General features: G+C 44.3%; 1 pseudogene; it reads right to left on the bottom strand.

Annotated features, from left to right (window-relative positions):
• Positions 1–15,166: 15,166 nt before the first annotated feature.
• LOC129508170 (heterogeneous nuclear ribonucleoprotein A1-like) lies at positions 15,167–16,427 on the bottom strand (annotated as a pseudogene).
• Positions 16,428–16,654: the final 227 nt, after the last annotated feature.

Here is a 16,654-nt window from a genome sequence, read left to right as displayed (position 1 = left end):
GGAACAGCAGAGGGAGAGGGAGAAGCAGGCTTCCCTGTTGAGCAGGGAGCCTGGTGTGGGGCTCTATCCCAGGACCCTGGGATCATGACCTGAGCCTTAAGGCAGATGCTTCACCCACTGAGCCACTCAAGTGCCCCTTACTAGACCTCTCTGAACCTCAGTTTCTTTTTCTATAAAATGGGGATAATGAAAGCTATTTCTTCGGGGAAACTGGACAAAACTCAGCAGTAGGCCTTAGGCCAAACTTGAAAGGCCTTACAGGGGCCGGAAAATCTTGTAAAGGAGCGGGTGGGTCTAGAGGAAACCAACTAATCAGAGGAAACACCTCTTTGAAGAGCCCACAAGTGAGCTCCTGCCTCCAGGAAGGTGGGCTAGGTTTGGCTCCAACTTTCTATTGTTTCAGAGAGTTACTGAAAATCCCCTTGCTTATGTGATCTCTCCATTTTTAAGTGTTGACAGTCAATTCACATTTTCCCAAGACAGCCACGAAATCAAACAGAACAGATTCTGCAGGACACACTTGGCCACCATTCTCTGGTTTACATCACTTGTCTTAAAGAGGAAGGGAATGAGCTGGTTTCCACGCTGGGAAGATCTTGTGTTCCATTGAGCTTTGGTGCAGGGGTGTCGTGCGGAATGCAAGCAGACAGCGCCAGCGGCTAACACTACCCAGTTCCTAATGGGTGCCAGACACTGTTCTAGGGCTGTACCTAAATAAAACCATTCATGTGATACCCCAACCATGACGCTATTTCATTCGGGTCACAAAGGGGTTAAATAAACCGGCGGCGGCAAGTCCATTTTCAGCACTAGTTAAGTCACACGTATTGAAAACTGCTGGTAGGAGGGCGTGGTTCCTTCAGGGACTTAGAGACGAAGGTTGACTCCCCACGCCTTGCCCTGTGGTTGTCTTAGGACAGGGCGAAGGGTTCCTGGTCGAGGGACAGACAGCCCGTGTGCATCCTCCTGGCGGGGGGCCACTGCGCATTTGGGGATTAGCAAAAGGAGTGACTGACTGCACGGGGAGGGAGGAACGTGCGAGGGGGTCCTGCCCGCCCAGAAACCCAGCGGCAGAGACAACTAACTTTTCTTGGCGGACGAGGGAGAGGGGGCCGTGGTCTTCCCAACCCCCGGGCTTGGCCCGGGACCCCCTCTGACTGCCCCCAGGGCCAAGCTCCCACCGCTAAGGGCAGAGCGCGCGCGCACGTGTGCGTGTGTGTGTGCGCGTGTGTGTGTGTGTGGGGGGAGGACTCGGTGATCGAGGGTCACGCGCAGGTGGCTTTGCCGCGGTGGTGGCGGCGGTCGCAGAGGCGACACCGCTGGACGCGGCGGCGGAGGGACACCCGGCCACAGCCCCGCGGGGCGGGCAAGGTGCGCACGGGACTCGCCTCCCCGAGCCGCAGCCGCCGCTGGGTAAGGGGGTCTGGGGGGCCGGGGGGGCCCTCCGGGGCGGGGAGGGCGACGCAGGACCGGGGGCTGGGGCTGGGGGCTGGGGCGACCACGGAATTGGACCGCCCGGGAAGGCACGCGACCCGCGGACGCCCTGGGCCTGGGGGCGGGGCCCTGCGAGCGTGTGCGAGTGGCTCGTCTGCGCGCGGAAAACAGGTGGTCGCCGGGTGCTAGCGGCCCCCGGCGCGGCGGCCTGTCCCTGACCGCAGCAGCGTCCCTCCTCCCCGGGCTGCCAGGGGGTTAGCACCTCGCTGGGGTGGCCACAGGGCGTTGCATGTGCGCCTCGGCAGCGGTCCCAGGGGCTGCCGGACCACCGTGCTGTGTGTGCTGCGCTGCGCTGCGCCGAGAGCATGGTCCTGGGGCCAGCTGGGGACCCACCAGGGACACTCATGGTTGCTAGGCAGGACTGTGCGCCCAGTGCGTCCAGAGCGGCCAAATTCTTGGGGAGCCAGGAAGTGAGACATTTATATCTATGTAAAATCACCTTTAGATTTTGGCAGTTTACTTAAAAACACTTTTTTTTTAAATAATGAAAAGTTTTGAACGCACATGAAAATAGGGAAATAAGTATAATGAAAAAATGTTAATTTTTACAATACTGTGTGAGTCAAATAAAACATGTTCAATGGCTACCTCCGGCTACTCAGGGCCCTGGTCTAAGCCAGGCCTATTGGAAGTGTGGTCCTGGACCGGCAGCATCAGCACCACTTGGGAATTGATTAGAAAATGCTGAATCTCAGGCCCCACCCCAGATCTACTGAATTAAACTCTGGATTTTAATGAGATCCCCAGCTGATCCATACACATGCTAAGGTTTGGGAAACCCTGTTCTAGGCCTTTTTGCCTGAACAAGTTTTATCTTCCTTTCTCCTTTTTTTTTTTTAAAGACTTTATTCCTGAGAGATACAGAGAGAGAGGCAGAGACATAGGCAGAGGGAGAAGCAGGCTCCATGCAGGGTGCCTGATGTGGGACTGGATCCCGGGACTCCAGGTTCATACCCTGCGCCGAAGGCAGATGCTTAACTGCTGAGCCATCCAGGTGACCCTCCTTTTTTTTTTTTTTTAAGATTTTATTTATTTATTTGACAGTGAGCACACAAGCAGAGGGAGCAGCAGGTAGAGGAAGAAGCAGGCTCCTCGCCAAGCAGGGAGCAGGACATAGGACTGGATCCCAGGACTCCCGGACCCCAGGATCATGACCTGAGCAGAAGGCAGATACTTAACTGAGCCACCCAGGCACTCCCATCCTCTTTCCTGATTGGTCTTCCTGCCTCCAGGGTCATACACACACACACTCTCTCTCTCTCTCTCTCTCTCTCTCTCTCTCTCTTTTTGATGTACTTGGAGTTCTTACCTTAATATCCTAAGACTCAGATCTGGTCCCAGATAATTTCACAGAGGGAAGAATATTCTTTAGGAAGGCCTGGCTATATTACACAGTAAAATTGATGGTGTTCACACTAGCACCCTGCCTGAACTGTTATCTCTTCTATATCTTCTTATAGGATTGTTTTGAAGATGAAATGAGTTAGATAATAGCATTTGTATATGTTTTTATTAGGACTCTTTCAATGAAAAGAGATAATTTAAACCAGTTTAGGATAAATCAATAAATACGTAATTTTTCAAGGCTTAGAAAGACTAAGGGAGGATTTCAGGTATGGCTGGATCCAGGGGCTTAGGTAATGTACTTGGAACTTGGTCCTTCTCTTTCAGGAGGCAGTAAGGGCAATGGGGGCTGACTCACCTGGACCAAAAAGGCTGAGATTGGAAGCATGGTGGTTTAGTTAAAAAAGAAAAGAAGGAAATAAATTGTTGGCATGGACCAGATGTCCCTTACTTAGTTGGAAACCATATTTGTTGTCATTCTTAGTGATTTTGTCTGATTGCCCCTACTAGATTTCAAGTTCTTTGAAAGCTATAGCTCTATCTTCCTCATCTTTGTGCCCTCACACAGCAGATGTACTGCATTTCACATAATGATGCTCAGGAAGTACTGAATCAAATGTAATTGACTCAGTAGAGATTCAGTCTCTGAGACACCAGCCTCAGGCAAGAAATCTCTCTCCCCCTCTGAGTTACTGTGGAAGTCACTGTTGTCAAGCGCCTGTAGTATGAAGAACAACACAGACTCCGATGCTGGATGCCTTTGTTTCTCTCACTGCCACCCCTTGGTTCAAAGTCATTTTGTCCCTTTGCAGGTGCCAAGCAGCTAGGAAAATGGGCCCAGCATGAGGCAATTTCAAACTGCGCAGCGTTTTATTATGCAAAGGTAACAGGGTTTTCTCAGTGTGACCCCAGCCATAGTGCCTGCCTATGATTGTTACCTCAGAGTCAGGAAGAAAAACAGAAGCTTTCAATAGTAAACGTCAATCAAAGGGAGCTGCTGAATCCCCATTTTGATAGGGGCCAAGATTCTTTTGAGAGGCAAAACTAATTTCCAGCAGCTAATAAGAGCCTTAAAAAAGCAAAAACAAAATGTAATAAAAAAGCTCCTCAAACCACCAAAAAAACCAACACCGCCCCCAGAAGCAGCCCGCCCCATCTTCCCAAACAAAACAAAACAAAACAAAAAACAATACAGCCACAAATCAAACAAAACCCAATCAAACCAAAACAATAAAAAAAATAGAACACAGATATCTAGGAAGGTCTACAGAAGATTAGAAGTCTTTTAGGGGTACAATGCCTGGAACTGGATTTCTGTTCTTTTTTTTTTTTTTAAGATTTTATTTATTCATGAGAGACACACACAGAGAGAGAGGCAGAGACACAGGCAGAGGGAGAAGCAGGCTCCACGCAGGGAGCCCGACGTGGGACTTGATTCCGGGTCTCCAGGACCAGACCCTGGGCTGAAGGCAGCGCTAAACCTCTGAGCCACCAGGACTGCCCTGGATTTCTGTTCTTTTAGTCCAGCCTGAATGGGAGAGACAGCAGGGAGCATAAACATAACCTGAGAGGGACTCAGAATTATTTCTCCTATAAATTCCGTCATTAGATATCTTAATGAGTTAAGCTCTTATTAAAACGAAAAAAGGAAGAAAAAAAAGGCAAACATATAGACCACTCACATTTTAGTCTGAACTGACCACTTGTTGACAGCTAAGAGTTGCAGATTCAACTGTTCATAGGTTCCAGGCATGACATGTCAACAAGTGAAGTGGGCTGAGCCAGGAAAATAGGAGCATGGTAGGGATATGATGAACTGGAAAACACATGGCCCATCTACAGGGAGCAGCTGCAACTCAGCTCTCAGTAATTGTAGGCTCAGTATTACTGTATTTTTTGGAACAGAAGTTGGAAATCTAAATTTTATGTGAAATCTTCCGATATTTAAAAATATAAAAAAATTTACCTGTCTTATCTGCTAGTTTGTAACCTTTGCTCATCACAAACTTACCTTGATAATCTGATCAAAGCTATAGAACCTGGGAAATTTATTTTGTGTACAATTTCATAGAGGGCCTCCATCAATCCTACTGTGTGCCTGTTGGTCAGAACCCAAACCTGCTCTGCAGGTTATACTTAGCGAGAGAGGACCTATTGGGCTAGATTTGCCACGATCACGTGTGCAGCACTTCTATTGGATAGAGTTTCAGTCATGGTCTCCCTTTCATGTTGTGATTGGTTGCATTTAGCTGGGGCTTTGATTCTGCATCCAATCAGGTGTTGCCAGTAGTTGCAGGGCTGGATATATGCAAGACATGGGCTCCAGCCCCCCATTACTTTCAGAAGACAGTAAACCAGGGGTTACTTTTCTCAGAAGTAGCTGTGGGCACCCAGATCCTTTGAACTTCATTGCTCTCCAAGATTCCTCCTCACTGACGTTCCACCCATCCCCCATTCTCTTTGCATTTGGAAAACTCCTTCCTAATCTCCCCTTTCATCTTCTTATATTAAAAAAAAAATCCGGTAAAGGAGTTACTTTCAGTTTTTACTATCTCATTAAAAAATTAGTCTATCAGGGATCCCTGGGTGGCGCAGCGGTTTGGCGCCTGCCTTTGGCCCAGGGCGTGATCCTGGAGACCCGGGATCGAATCCCACGTCGGGCTCCCGGTACATGGAGCCTGCTTCTCCCTCTGCCTATGTCTCTGGCGCTCTCTCTCTCTCACTGGGTGCCTATCATAAATTAAAAAAAAAAATTAGTCTATCAAAGTAATGCAAGTACACCGTTGAAAAGTCAGATTATAACATATTTATAACAAAGTACTAGTTTCCACTTACTCTGCTAGTCCATCTCTAGACACAACTACTTTCGACTCCTTTAGCTGATTCTTAGGGCATTTCCCCATCTTCATATTTCTATTCTTGATTTTGGTTTGTAGTTGTAGTTATTTCATTCACTCTCTCTCTCATTAATCAATCAGTTAATTAAACACAAATACAGAAAACATCACTATGGGCTAGGGCCCCATGCTGCAATAGAGGGATGAGCAAAACCAGATTCAGTCTCTCCTTTATGGAATTCTTCACTAGCAGAGGGGCTGATCTATGATTAATCAAAGAATCACACAATTAAATGTAAAATGGCACCTGCAGTAAGTGAACCCAGGAAAGGCACATTACATAAGGGGGAATTTGACATGGCTGAGGAAATCAGAGAAGGCTTCCCTGAAGAAAGTTGATTGAGCTGAGATCTAAAAAGTGAGCAGATGTAAAAGCCTTAGGAGAGAGGGAAGGGAGGAAAGGAAAAGCATTTCAGGTAGAGGGAATAGCATATGCAAAACTCCATGGAGGGGAGTCTGTATGGTGGATATGAGAAACCATTTCCCCGGCCTCTTGGAACTATAATTTCTAAATAAATGAACCTTTCTAGTAGAGACTTGGAAGAGAGGCATTGTGGTTAAGACCTGGGCTATGGGTTCAAATCTTCTCTCCCCAACTCATTACCTATTTGCCCTCACACAAGACACCTAACTTATGAGTCTCAGTTTTCTTATGTAAAAAATGCTGTTCCTAGGCAGTAGAGGATTTGGTGATGAGCTTGAAATGACGTCATTCTTGTAAAGTTTTGCTAAGTGCCTGTCCCACAATTAGTGGTAAAAAAAATGCTCATTGATATTATCACTATATCTTTTTTTATTTTTTATTTTTATTATTATTTTTTGTTTATTGTATAAATATCAGCTGATGGGGGCAAATCTAGGCTGAGTCCTGAGGTTCTGAAGGCTAGCAAAGTCTGGGGGACAAACAATGCTTTGGTTTGAGCTGATGACCATCAGTCTGATGTCTTCAGATCACAGCGGAGAGAGAACACGTGTGTTTTGAAAGTCACCCTGAGCGTGGCGTTTTCCTGGTCTGCAGCCATTAGCCCTGATTACATGAGGTGCTTTAGAGTTGTGTGGACTCTCTCTGTCCCTCCCTTATTAGGATTGTCTGGGCAGGAGGCAGAGAGTGGATGCTTCGGGGGCAGGCATGCCTACAATGCACCTCAAGACTCTGCTGCCACATCCAAGGCCCAGAATCTTGGGAGTCTAGCCTTTGGCCAGAGAATTGTGTTGGTCATTCTCTTTCTGTCTTGCCTGAAATTCTAACAACCCACTTTATTTTGACCTTGCCCCTGACCTTGTGGATGGCCTGAACCCAGGTGACAGGTTGTTTATGGTTTGCTAACAATGATGATGATGATATAATGTGGCATTTAAGCTGCAAGAAGGCTAGTTACCTGAGCAGCCCGCGTGGTTCAGCGGTTTAGCGCCGCCTACAGCTCAGGGAGTGATCCTGGAGACCCGGGATCAAGTCCCACGTCCGGTTCCGTGCATGGAGCCTTCTTTTCCCTTATTATTAAATAAATAAAACCTTAAAAAAAAAAAAAAAAGAAGACGAGTTACCTCTCTTTTCCCCTTCTTCCCTCTGCCTCTTCCTCTCTGTGCTTCACTGTCTCTGCCAGTTTGTCTTCCTGTCTCTGCCTCTATCTCTATTATTATTATTATTATTTATTTTTATTTTTATCTCTTCGCCTTGTTTTATGTCTCTTTGCTTCTGTGTCTCAATCTCTAGTCTTTGCTTCTCTTTGCGTATCCTTCCATTTCTCTCTGGATGTAACATTAAATTCTTTCTCTCTTTAAAAAAGATTTTGTTAAAAAAAAGATTTTGTTTATTTATTTGAGAGAGAGAGAGAGAGAGACCACAAAGGTGGTGGGGGGGGAGGTCAGAGGGAGAAGCAGATTCCCTGCTGAGCGAGCAGGGAGGCTGATGTGGGGCTTAATTCCAGGACTCTGAGATCATGACCTGAGCTGGAACCAAGAGTTGGATGCTGAACTGACTGAGGCCCCCCCACTCCGGGTGCCCCCTCTTCATTAACATTCTGTGATTTTATGGAAATAGCCTAGCCCTCTCAATGAGATCATTTGTGACCAAGGACTTAGCTAACATCATTTTTGTTTTGTTTATGAAGGCAGTGGGAGGAATTTGGTGCTCTGCACTTTGATATAGTTTAGTCAAGACAGCCTTTTTATGAGAAAATTTGTGCAAATTGGTTCATGAGGTATAAGATGTGACTAAAATATTATTTTTTTAAAAATTTATTTATTTATGATAGTCACAGAGAGAGAGAGAGGCAGAGACACAGGCAGAGGGAGAAGCAGGCTCCATGCACCAGGAGCCCAATATGGGATTCGATCCCGGGTCTCCAGGACCGCGCCCTGAGCCAAAGGCAAGCGCCAAACTGCTGCGCCACCCAGGGATCCCTAAAATATTAAATTCCTACACTGTCAAAGCGCTAATGGATTGGGAAGGCAAATTATAGAGGCATGTTCTCCCACAGGAGTTCCACTGACATTTAAAATTCATTTTTCTTAAATCTGTGGCCATCACATTTCATACTGGTTTTGAGGAGGAACATTCGAATCCAAGTTCTTGGTGAGCACCCTAATAGATGAGAACAGTAGTAATTAAATTAGAAGTGCAAAAATTGTTCTTTGGTTAAGTTTTCTTACCTTGGGGAACATTAGCAAGAGGAAATGTTTTGTAGAGTCTTGACAAAATTAAGATTATGGGCTGTAATGGAAATGAGCAGACCTGCAGATAAAATGTTTGGGAAAAAACACCAACTATACATGGCTTGGGAAGAGTTTTATGATTTTCCTGCCTCCTTCCCTCCCTTCCTTTTTTCCCCTCCCTTTCTCTCCTTTCCATTCCTGTGTAGTATCCCTCCCGCCTGTATTATGCCTGGGTCAGTAGCCTGCTGTGCTTGAAACTGAACTGACATTCAAGATACCTGAGTTCAATCCCAGCCTTGCTGCTCACCAGCTATGTGATCTTGGGAAATTTATTCAGCTTCTCTGGGCTTCAGTGTCCTCTTGTGTTGAATGAGAAGTTTTTGGAGCAGATGACCATGAGTATTTTTTCCAGGTCTAAAATTCTTTGTCACACATGCCAACAAATGTTTAATTTTTAATATGCATTTTTGCCCCTGTTATGAAGAGGAAAAATTCATTATACAATAATAAAAAAATGAACAAATGGAAATTATCTCCAATCCTACCACCCAAAAGAGCACTGTGAACAATTTAATGCATTTCCTTTTAGTTTTTTTTTTTTTTTGGTACACAATTTCAATATACGGGTTGTTTATATTATGTGTAGCACTTGGGTATCCTCTTCAGTTAGAATTTTCTCCTTGAGCATGTCTCTCTGTCCTTCTGTATTTATGAACATTTTTAGTGGGTACATAGTATTTCACTCAGCACCTGGATTTACATTACCATTCCATGGTTGCTAAACATTTTGGCAGCTTTTCTCTTTTATGGCTACTTTGCCTGGGGAGACTAAGATTTATCTAAAGCTCCTCTGTATTGTTTTAGAGCTTGAATAGAGAACTGAGGTCCAGCTTCATAGAGACTCCTTTCCATATAGGCCCACTGGCTGAATCTGGACAGCAGATACATTTTGTTCAACCTAAAGAGGGTTTTTAATAATTAATTTTATTTTATTCTCACATTAAAAAAAATCTAATATCTCACACAAAAATCCAGATTTCCAGCTTCTCTTAGAAATGTAAAAATTATCCTGAGTAGCAATAGGCAGGTGGTGTTGAGGGGCAATTGCCCCTTCTGGTGGGCATGGTCTCTTTGCTTTCCCCAACCCCCTGAGACCACCTTTGCTTTCCCCAACCCCCTGAGACCACCTCCCCTGTGGGCATTTGAATTTGAGCTCTATGGTGAATTGATTATGTTTGAGCTGAAGCATGGTACCAGTTAGGCACAGGCTGTGATGTGCTGAACTTTTCACTCTCTGAACAGGACCCAGTAAATACGTGCTGGGCATTGTGCCATGTCAGGCTGTTTTTACAGGTGCTCTGGGAATTGTGGGGCTGAATTTCTGTGTTCCGCATTGTTTTTGGTGGTTTGTGCTTGGAGAAATGAAATCATTGTTTGGATGCTGCCAGGATGCAGGGCCGGATAACTCGGCAAAAACTCCTAACCTGGTTTTGAGAATTCGGGTCTATGATACACCATCATTTATTTCTTTTTATCTATAGTTTAATGTGTGTGTCTGCTGCTTTCTGAAGTCTTAATTCAGGAGCCTTAGCCAGGCCATCTGCAATCAGACCCCTTTTTGGCACATATTGCAATTGTAATTACATTCTTATTTGTGTGCTTATTTGTGTGTGTCTCCACTGTGGCAGAGATAGTAATGCTCATCAAATATTCCATATACTCTGCTGCATTCCCACCTGCCTTGCAGTGAAGCAGGGCCATGTGATCAGTGCTGGTCCATGAGCTATGAACAGAGGGGTATGTGTGACCTTTAGGTTTAAGTGCAGGAAAGGGTGTAAGCCCTCTGTGTGTCTTTCTATGCTGCATTGGAATGTGTTCGTCATGGCGTCATGATCAAAATGTGAAATCAGACTATTATTTTAGCCTGGATTTCGTAGTTACTTGGACTCTATGTGGTGAAGAGTAAACTCTTGTGTTAAGGCACTGGGATTTTGGTGTGTTTGTTACTGCAGCATAGCCTAGCTTAAGCTGACTGATAGATCCTCTTAGACTTGATGAGTAGGAACTACATGTTCATGTCTACAAAAGCTTTCGACAGACAGCCAGTGTTCAATTATAGGATGGATAAAGAAACAAATACAGTGTTTGTTTTTAGACTGTATGTATACCCAAGTCTTTCCTTCTGGGATGACATGTTAGACTAGAGAGACACCCTCCTGGGGAAGAAAAAGAGAACTAACATTTATCAAGTACCATCTATTTTTGTCAGTTTTGATCCACATTTAAAGATGAGGAAAAAGAGGTCCACACGGATTAGGCAGGTTGCCCAAGGTCCTAGAGCTGTTTAATACATGGTTTTGTCAGAATGTCCCCTATCCATCTTTTCAATTGTCTTTAGGTTTTAGCTTGAATGCCTTCCCTGATCAGCAGGCTAGTCTACTTCTCACTGTTATATGTTCTCCTAGCTCCTGGAACTTCCCTATAGAATACTATTGCTTCCCACTAGACTCTCAGTGCTCTGCTCTGAGCATAGGTCCTCTGTTTTGCTCAGTGCTGTATCTCCAGGACATAGTGTACTGCCTGGCAAACTGGAGGTACTAAATAGATGTTTGTTCAGTGAATAAAAAGGAGTCAGAAAACATAGACTGTTGTTCTGGTACCACCATTAATCAATTGGGTCTTCTTGGGCAAGTGATTTTACCTCTAGGAAATCTAGTGCTCCCCTTTATATAAAGAAGGTATTTGGCTCTGGTGTTCCACAAATGTTTCATTCTCAAATTACCCTCTTATTCCTTCTCAGGGTCTCATTTTGGGTTACTTTCTCATCCTTTTAATTTCATTCCTATTCCTGGAATAGCTGACAGAGCTGGGATTTGAACCCAGCAGTCTAACTAAATAGTCCATGAGAGAGGCACCTGGCTGGCTCAGTTGGTGGAGTGTGCAACTCTTGAGCTTGGGGTTGTGAGTTTGAGCCCCATGTTGGGTGTAGAGATTACTTAAAAAATAAAATCTTAAAAAAACCCCAAACAGTCCATGATTTTTTTTAAAGATTTTATTTATTTATTCATGAGACACACACACACACACACACACACAGATAGAGAGAGAGAGAGAGAGAGAGACAGAGGAGAAGCAGGCTCCATGCAGGAAGCCTGATGTGGGATTCGATCCCGGGACTCCAGGATCACACCCTGGGCCAAAGGCAGGTGCCAAACCGCTGAGCCGCCCCAGGGATCCCCAACAGTCCATGACTTTAACTGCTAATTCCACCCATCTATTGCCCCACCTATCCTTCCATTTATCTGGTCGTTATTCATCCATCCACTTGTATGGTCACTCATCCATCCACATATCCTACCATCTATCCAAACATCCCATCCCTCCTTGAATGCATGCATGCATCCGTTTATTCATCTAGGGATTTTCTGTCCAAATACCCATATATTTTTCAAAAGTATTTTGGAGTGAATACTGTATGCTAGGCCCTGTGCTGAGGGTACTCGGTCCAACAGGAACAAAACCATCTGAGTTCCTACCCTCCTGGAGTCTCAGTTCATGAGGTTTCTCCTGTGTTGCTGTTAATGTGGGATGTTGAAATAATGCTCAATGTGTGAGCTGGAGCTCTTCAGTTGATTTTATTGTATTTGTTCCTGTATCTTCATGGATAATATAATACTGTGTTATAATTATTACATGTAAATATATTACTTAATTAACAAGTGTTTATTGTATGCCAGGCACTATGTTAGGTACACACAAGACCCAACTTGTTCCACAGCTCCAGAGGGTATCACTCACCCTGTTCTATTTGATCCTAGAATTGTATAGAATAGTGGGACCACTGTCTTAAAGGAGTCCACAGCCTAGTATAATGATTAAAAGCTTGGGTTCTGAATCTGGACAGCCTGGCTTTGAGTTCCATTTCTGCCACTTATTGACTTTGTAATTTTGTCAAATCACTTCACCTCTCTGTGCTTCAATTTCCTTGCCTGTAAGATAGGGATAATAATAGTTCATAGATTGTTACATAGCAAAGAGTTATTTAATGCAAAAGCTCTCAGAATAGTACCTAGCGTATAGTAAGTGCTCAATAAAAAAACTAGTGAGCAACTTAGATATATCTGCACTTTGTGGCTTTCTTTAACAGTTTTTCAGATGGGGAAACTGAGGAGCATGACCTACCCAAATCTGACATGATCAGCTTAACCCAGAGTCTATGATAAATTGGTTAGTGACTGTTTATTGATCTAGAGGGTATGTGTTTCACGTAGCAAGGTACTTACCCATGCTAGCATAAACCAATTTTAATAAACTGTGACCCTATTTTGATGTTTGATTACTCTCAAGCTCTGTCCCTTCCTTCCCCTTTTCCCTTTGCCCCATATCTGGGAAAGCCAGTAAGAAATCCCATGTGCTTCATGCTTTGATGCCATTCCCTAACCACAACAAAATGAAAATCTCATCCCTCTCTTTGGTCAAGACATTCCAGATCAGCTTGAGTGCCTGCCCTATTATCCCCAGAAAATTTCATTATATGAGTAACAAATCTTTACATATCCTTTTCGTGCATGTGTGGTATCATCAATCTTGACATCCAAACCAACTTTAGGTAGAGCATTGATTCCATTCTCCATGGGAAAACCATAAAATCCTAATGTTAACAGAGTGAATTTGGAGAAACCAAATATAATGGAGATACTAATTGATCTGAAGGAAATGACCCAGAAATTGCACTTCTCTGATGCTACTGGAGAAAGTATATACACCTGTGTGAGAGGAGCAGCTCAATAAACCATGGTACATCCTGGCATGGACTACCTGGCAGTCATTAAAAAAATTAAGTAGGGTGGTTGTGTACAGAGAAGGGTAGATTCCCTCCAAACATGTCATTGAGTGAGAAAAACAAGATGAAGACGATGTTAAATATGTCTATGTTCTTTTTAGAATTAATTTTTGATATAATGTGAGGTAGGGAGGAATCATGGTGTTTCTTTTTTTGTCTGTATGACTGTCCAATTGATTCAGCATCATTTATTCAAATTATCCTTTTGTACAACAGCAATGCCTTTTTTATAAATAAAATGACTGTCTATGTGTGGTTCAGCTCCAGGACTGTATCTTGTGCCATTCATCTATCATGGGCCAAGGCCAACACCACAAAATCTTAACAATTATAGCTCTAAGGAAGACTTGAAATCTGGTGGTGTAATTGTTTTCTCTTCCTCCTTGTCTTTCTTCTATATTGCTTGATTTTTTTTTATTTTTTTAAAAGATTTTATTTATTCATTCATGATAGACATAGAGAGAGAGAGAGGCAGAGACACAGGCAGAGGGAGAAGCAGGCTCCATGCAGGGAGCCCCACGCGGCACTCGATTCCGTGACTCCAGGATCACGCCCTGGGCCAAAGGCAGGCGCCAAACCGCTGAGCCACCCAGGGATCCCCCTATATTGCTTGATTTTTGTTAGGTTCTTTGCATTTCCATATACGTTTTAGAATCAGCTTATATATTTCAATTAAAAAAGATTGATTTTGGGTAGCCTCGGTGGTGCAGCGGTTTAGTGCCGCCTGCAGCCCAGGGCATGATCCTGGAGACCCTGGATCGAGTCCCACGTCAGGCTCTCTGTATGATGTCTGCTTCTCCCTCTGCCTGTGTCTCTGCCTCTCTCTCTCTCTGTCTCTATGAATAAATGAATAAAAATCTTTAAAAAAAAAGATTGATTTTAGCAGATTTTGATTGGGATTCCAGTGAATCCATAGATCATTTTGGGGATAACTAAACTCTCAGGAATCCATTGACGTGGGAAATCCTCCATTTATGTGAATATATTTTATTTATTTATTTGAGAGAGAGAGAGAGAGAGAGAGCACAAGGGGGGGGGGGGAAGGAGAAGCAGACTCCCTGATGAACAGGGAGCCCAATGCAGGGCTCCATCCCAGGACCCTGGGATCATCACCTGAGCCAAAAGCAGATGCTTAACCTACTGAGCCAACCAGGCCACCCGTGTGTGATATTCTTTAACCTTTGTCCACAGTGTTTGTAGTTCTTAGTGTAGAAATCTTACTTATCTTTTGTTAAATTTGTCCCCAGATGTAAAATATTTTTTGATTGTATGATAAATGACATTTTGTTTTATTATTTATTTATTTGTTTTAAAGTAGACTCCACACTCAACTTGGGGCTTGAACTCATGACTCTAAGATCAAGAGCTGCATACTGTACCAGCTGAGCCAGCCAGGGACCCCAATGATATTGCCTTTTAAATTTCCTTTTTCTCTTGCTTGTTGCTAATGTAGGGTAGCATGTATGTGGTAGGATGCCATTTATGTTAACCTCCCCCTACCCAAACTTTTTCTGTAATTTTCTTTCTGTGTAATTTGTCTCTCTGTGTAAATTCAAAGGAAAAAGCCTGAAACTGAACATAATAGTAACTTCTGTGGGGGGAGAGGGACTTGGATTCTTGGGGAAAGGTTGTGTTCAAGAAGGATGTTAGCCGTATCTGTCATGTTTCATGTTTCAATTCTTATATAAAAGGGAATGTTTTAAAAAATGTTTTGTTTATTTATTCATGAGAGACACACAGAGAGAAGCAGAGACACAGGCAGAGGGAGAAGCAGGCTCCCTGCGGGAAGCCCAATGTGGGACACAATTCCAGGACTCCAGGATCATGATCCAAGCCAAAGGCTCAGCCACTGAACCACCCCAGATGCCCCAAAAGGGAATGTTTTTTTTTTTTTTAAAGACACATTTATTCAGCGTCATGATCAGACTATTACATTTAGCAATCAACAGCATGGGTGCAAAAAAAAAAAATCTACATTTAAACCCTTTGTTGGAATGCTTTACACTTTCCACAGAACAGAAACTAAAATAACCTGTTATACAATTAGTCACAAATACAGTCCTCGAGTTTTTTGCCCATACACATGAGTATTGTCTAAAACACGTCTTCTGTGTAGCAGCTAGGCCCTGCCACCACTGTGCTTGGCTGAGTTCACAAATCTGTTGTAACCTGTAGCTTCCCTGTCACTTCTCTGGCTCTCCTCTCCTGCTATGCTTTGTTTCCTGGCAGTAATTAAAACCTTCTGCCACTGCCATAGCTGCTGCTGCTGCTGGAACTGCCATAGCCACCTTGGTTTCGTGGTTTGGCAAAGTATTGGCCTCCACCACCATAGGGGCCAGAACTTCTGCTTCCAAAATTTCCTCCTTTCATGGGTCCAAAATTTGAGGATTGATTGTTGTCATTGCCAAAATCGTTATAGCTTCCGCCACCTCCAAAGTTGCTTCCATCATTACCAAATCCGTTGTAGCCATCCCCACTGCCACCGTATCCACCACCACCTTGACTGCCACCGAAGCCACCTCGACCACTGAAGTTCCCTCCATGACCAAAGTTGTCATTCCCACCAAAACCAGCTCCACGACCACCACCAAAGTTTCCAGACCCACTTCGGCCTCTTTGGCTGGACGAAGCACTAGCCATCTCTTGCTTCGATAGGGCTTTCCTTACTTCACAGTTGTGGCCATTCACAGTGTGGTATTTTTGAATGACAATCTTGTCTACAGAGTCGTGGTCGTCAAAGGTCACAAAAGCAAAACCTCTCTTTTTGCCACTGCCTCGGTCAGTCATGATCTCAATCACTTCAATTTTCCCGTACTGTTCAAAATAATCTCTTAGATGATGTTCTTCAGTGTCTTCTTTAATGCCACCAACAAAAATTTTTTTCACAGTTAAGTGGGCACCGGGTCTTTGAGAATCTTCTCGGGAGACAGCCCTCTTGGTTCCACGACTCTTCCGTCCACCTTGTGCGGCCCAGGGTTCCTGGCCGTGTCCACCTCCTCCTGGGTGGTGTCCGTGACGAACCCAAGGCCTCTGGAGCGCTTGGTGTTGGGGTTTCTCATTACCGCACAGTCCAGAAACACCCCCCAGTGTCCAAAATGGCTCCTCAGACTCTCATCGGTTGTTTGGAAGCCCAAACCTCCGATGAAGAGCTTCCGCAGCTGCTCGGGCTCTTTGGGAGACTCTGACTTAGACATGACGGCGGTGGGAGGGGAGACTTTAACGATGCTTACTCTGTGGCGTCCAGGGGCAGAAACCCAAAAGGGAATGTTTTAATGTCTTCCTTGTGTAATTAAAAATCTATTAAAAGAAGAGAAAAAACAAATGATTCCTCCTTCCCTAGCCTGGTGGGGAGTATGTGTGTGATTGATGAATTGGTAGAGCCCCACCTGTGTCAGGAAGGTACCTGGATTGAAATTGTAAT

The sequence above is a fragment of the Nyctereutes procyonoides genome, unplaced genomic scaffold (assembly GCF_905146905.1).
Source record: "Nyctereutes procyonoides isolate TBG_1078 unplaced genomic scaffold, NYPRO_anot_genome, whole genome shotgun sequence".
NCBI classification, from domain to species: domain Eukaryota; kingdom Metazoa; phylum Chordata; class Mammalia; order Carnivora; family Canidae; genus Nyctereutes; species Nyctereutes procyonoides.
Note: the sequence above shows the minus strand (reverse complement) of the source record. Positions and strands in the feature narration are given on the sequence as shown.